This window comes from Panthera leo, chromosome F2 (assembly GCF_018350215.1).
Source record: "Panthera leo isolate Ple1 chromosome F2, P.leo_Ple1_pat1.1, whole genome shotgun sequence".
NCBI classification, from domain to species: Eukaryota; Metazoa; Chordata; class Mammalia; order Carnivora; family Felidae; genus Panthera; species Panthera leo.
Window position 1 is genome coordinate 11,299,277 of NC_056695.1, and position 11,266 is coordinate 11,310,542.

At 36.8% G+C, this 11,266-nt stretch overlaps 1 long non-coding RNA gene across 3 annotated transcripts; it reads right to left on the minus strand.

Moving 5' to 3' along the window:
* Positions 1-1,681: 1,681 nt before the first annotated feature.
* On the minus strand, positions 1,682-7,078 carry LOC122211001. Of its 3 annotated transcripts, none has more exons than XR_006198412.1 (3): positions 6,860-7,078; positions 6,347-6,474; positions 1,682-2,508 (listed from the first exon to the last, which is right to left on the minus strand). It is a non-coding gene; the product is annotated as an uncharacterized LOC122211001 (long non-coding RNA). The 3 variants fall into 3 exon arrangements; XR_006198410.1 differs by having other exon boundaries at positions 6,334-6,474; XR_006198411.1 differs by lacking the exon at positions 6,347-6,474.
* Positions 7,079-11,266: the final 4,188 nt, after the last annotated feature.

The following is an 11,266-nucleotide window of genomic DNA, read 5'->3' on the forward strand; positions in this document are numbered from 1 at the left end:
TTAACTGTGTCAACTTGCTATTTAAGTTGTTAAAAATCATAATTCAGTATTTATTTGCCTGGAAGAGCAATACATTTCTCCTAGGAACAATACATTATAGGACTCTGAGTCTCACTCCTGAGAGAAAGGACAGGGGTTCTGCCTGGCCTTCCGGGCAGCCTTATCAGATTCAACTAATATGTACTATGTCACAGGCACAAATTTATCCCACTAACATGTAAGAAAAGCTTTTCTTATTTATTTACTTATTTATTTATTTATTTATTTATTTTAAAGAGAGGGAACGTGAATGGGGGGGAGGGGCAGAGAGAGAGGGTGGGGGCGGGGAGAGAGAGAGACAAAGAGAGAGACAGAGAGAATCTTAAGCAGGCTCCAAGCCGTGTAGAGCCCAACTTGGGGCTCGATCCCATGACCGGAGCTTAAATCAAGTCGGACAGTAAACTGAGCCACCCAGGGGCCTCAAGGAAAGCGTTTCTATTACCTGTTCCCACGAAGAGACTGAAGCTGAAAGAGAGAGAGAGAGAGTGAGAGAGAAGTGATCCAAAACTCTGGTTTTGAAATCCGTAGGGCCACAGCTGGTGACACCCATTTGAAAGTAACCGTAACAGTATACGGAAGGTGTTAAAGAGCAGATCACCAATACATGGGAGTAAGAAACACTTTGGCAATTCTACACCCTCTCGCTTTGTCTTCCAATGGCGAGAAAAGAGGTATTAGTGTGTGTGGAACGTGGCCCTAAATTTCTTAGTGTGACTAACCTGGTCTCTGGTCCGACGAGATCCAAGGTACTCCACTAAAATGGAAAACACTGGTGGGGGAACAAACGGTTGGATATAGAGGGAGGGCTCATCATTGAAAATTCTTTCTATACCCTTTATCCATTTTGGTAAAACTGCCTGTGAACTCACAATTGTACATATCTTTGAAACGATTCAGGGTTTTCTGTTTGCTGCATATAAGCAGGGCCAAAGCTTTAATGTCTGACTCAATTTTCTGCCGTCTATTCATGAGTGCCCGACATGACTGCACTAAATTAGAAAGTCTCCAGGTTCGTGTGAATGCACGCATCTTAGGGTACCTTTTCGTACAGGCCAAACCCAGGGTAGGTCTGCATTGAAGTACTTCCTCTGTAACGTGTTTCCATTGGAAGCGAAAGAACAGCTTGCATAAGGGGGGGGGGGGGGGCTGTGTCTAATGATTGGCACAGATATCTTCCACTGGCGAACTGTATTCATTACGTGGTGTGTATGTAGGTTGTGTAGTTTGGTGCCGTTGTGTATCACTGTATGCTTTCTTGTCAAACGATTCACCCTCACGGTGTTTATTCCTGAGCCTGTTCCATTAACATTCCTTATCTTCGGTCGTGCCTTCAAAACCTGTTGTCTTTAAAAAGTTAATTGAGAATACTTCTGGCCATAAACTTTAAAGATGTCCCCCCACCCCAAAACTATTCGAGAAGCAAATGTGGTTTTAATTTTCTATAACTATTTATCTTGTAGCCGTGCAAAGTATTTCCTGTGGGTGGTTCATATTCCTATCCAGGTGAAGGGGGTGGCCAGCGGGAGGGCAAAAAAGAAACTTTAACGAGCCTCCCCCAAAGTAGTGTTTGGAAACTATTCATTTGACCTTGAGTGACAGAGCTTATGCCTTGCAAATTGATTAATACAGATACAATATCAAATCATTTTTCATACAATTTTTTAATGTTTGTTAAGTGCTGGAGCAGTATGTAAACAGAGTATTTGGCATTTTTATTAGGCTGCGGAACTCAGTCATTTCCTTTGCAACAACATCTCATAAACTATTTTGACAGTCTAATAAACTATAAAAAGCTGTGGTAAAAACTGGCTCTGAATGTTATAACCGTACAAAATGGAAAGAGCAAGAGAAAACATCTATCACCGGGATTATTATCACTGTTGCTATGGCAACCCGGTTGCAATGGCAATATCTCCACGGCTCTGCTGTTTGTTATCATCTTTCTTGATTTTACATCATTGAAATTGTAGTAATTACACTGTGCCTGATGAAAAATGTATGCTGTCATGGCAACTAAGTCAAATATTCTTAATCATTTCACCTCTTCAATCTAAAATGTAATTGTTTGTCAGTAAAATAGGTTATACAGAAGGCTTCTATGGACTTATGATTGCCTTAAGTGTTCTGCAAAAAACCAGTGCTTTTAGGCTCAAGACCCTGAGCTAAACTAATAGCTTGACATGGTAAACAATGACTCATTATAATAAGTAAGCAGCATTAATTGTAGAGTGGCTTCTCCAGTGGGGTAAAATTATAAACCACGGCGACTTTAATACAGTCCTTAAAAATCAAAGACACAGGAGAATATTTGCAGCCATCCTAATATCTTCAGTAAATTGTTTGAATCGTAGGTTATGTTCATTTTGGTGTGCCCCACTTATGTTTTATGAGTCGATTTCGTCCGATGAACATACTATAGAAGATTTTCTTCACACTGTGTGCGATTAAGGCACAAAGAAACGATCCCTTCTGCAAATATGAAAAGAAATAAATTAATAAGCTGTAAATAAAATGCTTTTCTAACTAGAGCAGGTCAGGTAGAAGCCCATCAGCGATTCCTTAAACTAGTATGTTTTGTGCAGTGTTTTCAAAAGAACGTGATTTTTGTGTCATATCTCCCTCTGTATCTGGGTAATACGCATGTCCTATTAGAACAGAATAGGAGAATCGATATGTAAAGTTGTGCTAGAAAATGACAAATTTATCCTCTTGAGTGGGAACCCTTAAATAAACAACAAAATTTCAGTAGTATGTGGAAACAATAGCACATAGTTTTATAATTACCTATTCTATTTCCTCAGAAGGATGGAAATTTTGCTTGAGTAGGAAGAGAAAATCGAGTCTAAGAAATCTTTTGTGTTGATAACAACAGAATTTCTATAGCTCAGTTCGTATTCCTCTTATATAGTTTTTGATGTAATGACGCTATAAATGAGAGCAACAAAATAAATCATTTTATGTTTTTCATGAATTTATGAATGGTGTAATTATCTTTATTTGTATCCTTAGATATATGTACTTTACATTAGGAAACACAAGATAAGCTAAATGTTATATTCTCTAGGTTTTACATTCATGAGAAAATTTTACTGCGCAGAGAAAATTATACACTTCTATTTCAAACGTAGCTAATCATAATTCTTCCCACTGTATACCTATATTTCTCCTTTTTGTTAGCATGTCATTACTTTTACATGAGAAACAGGTACTAGCTAGCTGTAATATGATTAATCCATTTCTGCCAAAAGCAGAAGATGTCTTTGCTATTGTAAAGGCCGGATTTTATCAACTCTGGGGGAGGGGTAGAGAAATGAAATGCAAGAATGTATTTTCAGTGCTTGAGTACCAATGTATTTACAGTGATGATAGTAATTTGATTGTGATGGTGACTGTTTGCTTCATTTTTAATGGATTTAATCATAAAATTGCTTTAAAACTTACTCGGTGCTCCTACGTGAAAACAAAATATTACACAAATAAAATGAATATAAGACCCTGAGATGCAAATGACTTGTTATTAACAATGACTTCAGGTAAAAGCAAAATCTTTTAATGAAAACATCAGAAAAGCACATTTAAAGAATCGACTGAACATGTTCCTCATACCTGCTGTAAGTTACAAAATCATGCAGCCAGGGACACGTTGTGTCATTCAGGTAGAAAATAAACAGTAGGCACTTCCCAATGTTAAGGATATTCAACAATTTAGCATCAGAACTCTTGAAGGGTTGAATTAGGACTTGATAAAAACATCCCATGAGCAGCTGTCTCCAGCCTAGAGACACCGAAACTGCACAGTAACTAGAATCCTGGTATTTGATCATATATTTTAATACCGTAATCAGTTTCCCCAAACAATGACACTACTTTAAACTCTAGCTTCCTCAAGAATATGTCTGCAGGTGGATGTGTGGTACTAAAATAGCAGCCAGCTAGAGTCACAGATCCTGTCCCTGCCCCCCTCCCCTGGGGATAGGGTTGATACGAGACTGTGAATACAGAGAGAGGAAAATATATGTATATAAATATATACATTTAATATGTATAAAAATAGGAGGAAAGAAAGGAAAGTCCACGGCTCTATATTAACTTAGGGCCTTTTTCTGGCTTGCCTTTGGCCTGAGCCTGCCCCTGATTCTCTATTTTCTAATTAAAATTCCTGTGAGAGGTGGATTGGCTTGTCTCAATCTTGTTTGGGCCAGATTTCCACTCTAACTCTCCATTAGCCGCTGGCCGACTTGGAGAAGAATGTGGCCATTCAGCAGCTCTGTTCCTGGGACGCTGCTCCTCTTGGCCACTCAGCTCTGTCCAGGAGGAGGTGGGATCGCCCGGGACAGGAGGCTGGCCCAGGACCGACCCCCTCAGCAGGAAGCTGAACTTTCAGCTTTTCAGCCAATACCAACCCGGGCACAAACGATGCACCCGTCACTGTTGGAGGCGCTGGGGGGGGTTGTTCGCCCCCAAATCCCTGCCCTGATGGAACACAGCAGCTGCCCTTTGCAGAAGCTGTCACCCGTTTTCACATAAAACACATCCACTCCTCCATCCACCTCGTGATGGTGGGGAGCAACCCAGTTAAAATAAACAAAATCACGCTGCACACTCTGAAGTGTTACAGGAACATGAGAGATCATTATGATTTAATCTAATTTCTCCTCCCCTTCAGGAAATTTTCTCCTCCATTCTTCTCACTGTCAGTTGCAAGCTCGGGGAATTCAAATTAATTTAAAGATTAGACTGAGTAAAACATAATTAGGAAGGTAAATGTGCAGGGGAGAAAAGGGCAGCCGAAAATGTGTTCCAGGCATGGATGTACATGATGCTGGTGTTTCTGCATTTTTACATGACCTGCGTCACAGTCTTCGGCATGGATAACCTGAATCTGATGAAAGTTACCCAGGAAATCTGCGTGAATGGTAACAATAAGAAGTTAGGGATGTTAGAAGCAAATTCCAAAGACCTCCCAGCATAAAGTTATTTTAAAAAGATAAGTTAAATATGGGTTTTCGTTTTGTGTGAAGCAGACATATTTGACAGAATATAGTTTATTCTGAAAATATCGATATATCCTGGATTGCAGCTGTATCTCAGGCCTAGAGTGTTTCCAATGGTTCCCTTAAAATTTACAACTCCAGCAATGTCATGTAGAATGGAGTATTTAAGACCTAAATTATTTAAATCTGTTGCTCAATCCACGTGTGCTTGTGTGTGTATATGAATGTGTGTGTGTGTGTGTGTATTTTAACATTTATATGATGATACATTTCAAGTATCTTTTATTAACCAGAAGCGTCTGACACCTAGATAAAACTCCTAAAGATGAAATTCTCTCTTTATAAACTTCAGGGGAGTTCCTTTAGAATTCTGGTTTGTTAATATTTGTATTGCTTATTATTTACCTGTAAACAGACTATTGAATTAATCAGAATTAAAGAGCACCACATTGGAAAGGGTTTTATATCTGGAAATCAAAGTATTCACACTCTTCTCATGAAATAAGAGATACAGAAACTTGAAAAAAAAAACCATGTTGCCTCTGTGAGTCACAAGTTAAATATTAAATATTTCTTACAGCCTCCGAGGCAAAAATACTATTAAGGTATTGAAAATCTGAGCAACCTTTCTGTGCCACATTTAAACTTCATTGATGGAGCTTTTAGGTCAGAATGAAACTTCCAGATTCAGTAATGTGAATTTCGTTTCATTGTATAACCTTCTTAGAGCTGCCTGAAGGCTCAGACTAATAATACTTCTAATAAACGACAAGCTTTTTAAATATATGGACTCAGTCCAGCATTTGAGCTAAGAATGTTTGAAAAGGCAAAATCTCATTTTTTTCTACCTTATTTAGATATTGGAGTCTCAAAGTAAGCACTAAAAAACTAGTCTGGTACTTGACAAATACAAATTTTAGAAGTGTCTACTCTTTTATAGGTAAAAGTTGCTCAATCAAACTCATAAGTAGGCAAGCCAAATGAGTATTAGCATGTTTAATATCATTCTAATAAATTTCCATATTAAATAGAGCTAAAATTGTCAGGTCGCTCAAGTTGTATTAATGTGACACAAAAAATGGCTCCATTCAGTATGGCATTGGGTAAACGACAGGATCAGTCTTCGTGACGTCATGGCCCTCTTCCTAACAACGTATGTGAATGTGTTGTGTGAATACTTATAAGAAATCAGAGAAGGGCTTTAAAAGAAATGCTAAAAACTAAAAGAAGCAAATCCGTGTTCGTCATCTACTTCTATATTTTATTTAGAAGCATATTAAAATATTAGTGGGTTTCTTACTCTCAGTAGGCACCTGTGGTTTAGGAGATCAAAGTCAGAATCTCCAAACTGGGGCACAGAAGAAGACGGAGAAGTGCAATCCAAAACGTTTTCTTGAAAAGCAAAACGGAATCTCATTTCTCCGATCCCTGAAGTCTCCTTCTTAAGAAACAAACCAAAACAAACAAGCAAACAAAAAAAAAAAAAAAAACAAAAAAACAAAACAAAAACAAAACAACCATTTCTATTGGATCAATGATTTAGGTTCTGCTTCCATTGAATGAAAATTTATTGTGATCTAGGACATAGGAAATATACTCTTGGATTAGGCCCTCAGTCTAACTGTTAAGAAACAGAAACTCAGAGTTTTACTGTCCTCTCGAGTGTCATCCTGGTATCTTCAAAGGAAGGTCCCGGAATGGGTACGGAAGCAATGATTCTCTTGGAAGAATATATACTCCTAAACTCTGAGGGAACTATCAGTAGATTGTCTTTTTTTCCTGCGACTACGTATTTTATAAATGTCTTGAAAATATTGTCTCAGTACCTGTCTTTTGTTCTTCTGTCTTGTTTTCAGTTTGAAGTAACTGACAATGTAAAACAAACTAACTTCAGTTTAAAAAAAAAAAAAAAAAGGAAGAAATTGGTGAGCAAGTTCAAGGCAAGCTGGCTTCGGGAACCCATTTCTGTAAGCCTGGATTCTATTTCACCTTTCACTTCTGACTGGCAGGACAGAGTGAGCCCCTTTGGTGGAAATTCTAAGAGAAACCTTCATTCTGCTTGTCATCGTTACGTGGGCTCAATCACTGGAGGGAGGGGGGTGGAATCCTCGTACTCTGATTCAGGCCTAGTTTATGACCTCTTCTCTGGATTCTGGATTCTGGATTCTGGGCGGTACAGCCTCTTCCGAGACATGGGTCTCAAGAGCAGAGAAAGCATGGATCCCCAAATGAAAATGCAGGTATGTGGCTAGAGGAAGGGGGAGAGAGGCAGGGAGGCAGCCTGCAAAAAGCCACTACCAATGTCACTCCGACATCTGTATCCCGTCAAAGGGATTCCATTTGCTTTCCTCCTTTTGCGGTTTCTTCTTTTCTGCCATACATGGGATTCCCTCTCGGCAAAACCAGGACTCTCGCTTCCGGGTTGTATTCGGTGAGTGATGCAATTGTATGTTTGGGTACCATAATCTGTAGTTTCATGCAGGGAGTTAACTACAACAGGATGGGGCATAATAGTGATATCACAGGAAGGAAAGGTACCTGGCTTGGAAGCCCTTGGGTGTGTAGGATTCTCAAAGGTAATAATAATAGAAGGGCTGTGAGTAGCTTCAAATTACTTTTTCTTTCTAATTGGCAATTAGTTCTAATTAACTTTTAATTAATATTCAATGTTTTCTTTAACAAATGGAACCCTGATGAGATCACATCTGTTAATACCGCTCCGTTTCTATTTTGGTATTCTACAATTTTCCATTATGACTGTAGCAAATGCAACTTCAGATAAGTGATCACCTTTTAGCTAGGATGAAAAGGTGGCCTGATTTAAAGTCACTGCACTTTAAATGTGATTTTGGCAAAAACTAAGACTCTATGAAATTGGATTTTGTTCTACAATCTTAAGAGATGGTATCAGGAATTAGAAGGTACAGCCACTTTTGTGCGGCCTCAGTGACAATTCTTTTCAAGTATTGCAAGCTGTATAAAAATCAGCCTTTTTACTCTGATGGACACTTAGAACAGAATGTAGAATGTAGAATATAACGCATAGGAAGATGTATAAAGATCATTTCCATCCAGTAACTTTAGGGATAAAGCCGAAGTCCAGAAGAATTTTTGGCTTGTCCATGCAGTTCCATATAGTAAGTAGGAACAAAACCAAAAATCTACAGATATATTACTTTGTAGGAAGTTGAACCTTGAAGGAAGAAAACTCTGCTTTAATAGCTAACCATTAGTTAGTTCTCTTGGCTTTTTCAATCTCCATATCTTTTTTCATTTAATTCTTTAGCTTTTTAGCCCAGCTGATGTTTTGGTTTGTGCTTTGGATAATCCTTACTAACGTGTTTTTTTTTTTTTTAATTTGTGAGCAAGCTTTTTGCAGATACGTGGATGCATGTCCTTTCAGATTATCTCAATTTTACCTTTGCTGATTTGGATAATTTTTCAAATATGCTTCCGCAGTTGCACAAGATTCAATAAAACTGGAGCCATCGTTCATCATGATGTGTGGAGTAAGTAAAATAACAGGGGTCCATCAAGTAATTTCTCAATTTCAAGTATAAGTCAGAGTGGGCCAACCAAAGATGTTTCTGGCTAATTTTTGGCTGGAACATTCAATTTCACTTCCCTTGATGAGAGGCTAAACTTCAGGACTTTGGTTTCGAGAAGCAAAATTCAAGTGGGCTGACTATTCTTCTTAATGTTGGCTGCCGGGTTGAGGTTCAAGGAACTGGCTCATTTGAAAGAGATTTTGGCCCTCGTAGAGTGATAATTAAGATGGCCTGTATTTGGATAAATGGGTTGTAGTTATTTTTCTTCTTGAAAATAAAATATAATTTGCCAAACCCCAAATTCCTTTTTTTAACATTAATCTTCTGTGCTCAAGATACTTTGAAAATGTGAATAAAGTTATTTTTTTAGCAAACCAACCACCATAATTGTAATAAACATGAAATTTTATGACTTAACAAAAATAATATTTGATGATTTCTTGGGAGTTGAACCTCCTTCTTGAGCACATATTTTTAGAACAGTACATTTCTTAGGGGGACATTATGTGCTGTGAGACACTCATTGTTATCAGAAGTTATTTAATAAAATAATAACATGCAATTATTAATGAATTTCTTGCACTTTATTACACATTGAAATTGTCTTCTTCTTCTTCTTCTTCTTCTTCTTCTTCTTCTTCTTCTTCTTCATTTTTCTTTTTTTGACAAGGCACTTCCAAAGAAATACAGGGATATGTGACCTAGAATCATTATTTCCAGATTCTAATAATGCCGTTAATTTTATTCTTCCAAGAACTTCAGTTCAGTTTAAATCCTGAATCCTGATTTTCTGTTGATGAGCATTCTGAACAATGCAGTTGCGGGAGCTTAAAGTGAAATTTTTCAATTAGCATTTTAAAGAAATTTTTTTTCTTTAATATGAAAAAGGTAGCTGAGGTTTTCAGAATCATTCCCTCTCTGTAAGTGGATATGAATCTATTATTTTTAATAACTTGATTCATACATATTGACTTGTGAGTGACCCATAAAAGTCGATGTAATTATATAATATTTTAAGAGTACTTTAAAAATGTCTTAAAATAGTACATATAGCATCTATTATAAGTAAATTGAAAATACAAAAATCAGTTCTTGTGAAATCTATAAAGAAGTAAATATTTATAATTGTACATATTTGTGGCAAATTTTAAAATCTCCAGTATTATTATTAGTATTGGCTAAAACCAATCTGCTAGAAAAGAAAAAAAAAACCTTTTTAAAATTAACCTGAAACAAAATACCATCAAAGTATGATTGCAGTGAAATTCATAATTCAAAACAAAATGCAATACCAAAAGAAAATTCAAAATATTGATTTAAAAATTTCAAAATAAATGCCAAAATTTTTAAATTCTAAATAAATAAAAGTAAACGTAAAAATTAAAAGAATTTTTTAAAAATTCATTTACTTGCTCCTTATACTCCCACTTTTATAATTTCTCAGATGGAAATCATCAAAGAGAAGTAGAATCCCAGAACAGTGTTCATTTCAGAAAAATTTACAATAGCAAACACAGGAAAATGATCCAACTTGTAACAATATGGAATACTTAAGTAAAACATGACATCTAATTTCAGTGGAATTATTATGAGCTCAGCCAGATTTTAAGTGACTCAAAACTATATGTACCCTATGTTATTATGTATTTACATGTGGGGGGGAAGGGTTAGAGTTGATTAAATTAAGATGGGAATGAGAATTTTTTAGGCAAAATTATAGATCTATTGCTTCTTGTTTTACAATATGTTTCATCATAAAGTCTTTAGTACCTTAAAAATGCTAATCTTGAAAAATAGATGGTGTTGATAGTCATCAATATGATGCAGCAGCAGACATATCTATGTTACCATTATACAGCTTCCGCAATTCAAGATTATTTAATCTCCAATTAGGTACCCCATAAGATCATTTTAAAGCAACTGTTTAAACATGCAAAAAATACATTTTCTTTGTGAAATAATATTATTAATAGTTAGAAATATTGTGCATTTGCCATGATTAGCAAGAGGAGAACCACTGTTTGAAAAAAAAATGGTTAAAACAGGGGCACCTGGGTGGCTCAGTGGGTCGAGCATCCGACTTTGTCTCAGGTCATGATCTCGCGGTCCCTGAGTTGGAGCCCTGTGTTGGGCTCTGTGCTAACAGCTCAGAGCCTGGCGCCTGCTTGGGATTCGGGGTCTCCCTCTCTCTCTACCCCTTGCTGGCTCACACTCCGTCTTTCTCTCTCTCTCTCTCTCTCTCTCTCAAAAATAAATAAACATTAAATTTTTTTTAAATAAAGGAAAGAAGTGGTTCAAACATTTTAAAATAAGAGGTGATTTTTTTTCAAAAAAATTGAAGAATTTAACCTAATTGGGTTGATGGAAACTTCTATGACAAAATAGGAACTCTGAAGGAAACTTTGAACGTCTCTCAAGAGGGTTAGATTTTCTCTTTAGATGTTTATTTTCTCTTTAAAGGTTTTTTTTTTTACTTTATTAACAGAAATATCTACTGGGCAGGTTATTTTATAATTCAGAATAATCATAACTAGAAACTTATTTGGAGTGGAGTTTATGAGTGCTTAAATGTCATCATCTGCCAAGATGGTTCCTTTTTTCCAGATTGGGTGCTTCTCAGAACAGCCAATCTGCAACCGGTCTTGTGTGGGGGGTTGACAGAGAAGCAATGTGAGCTATATCATT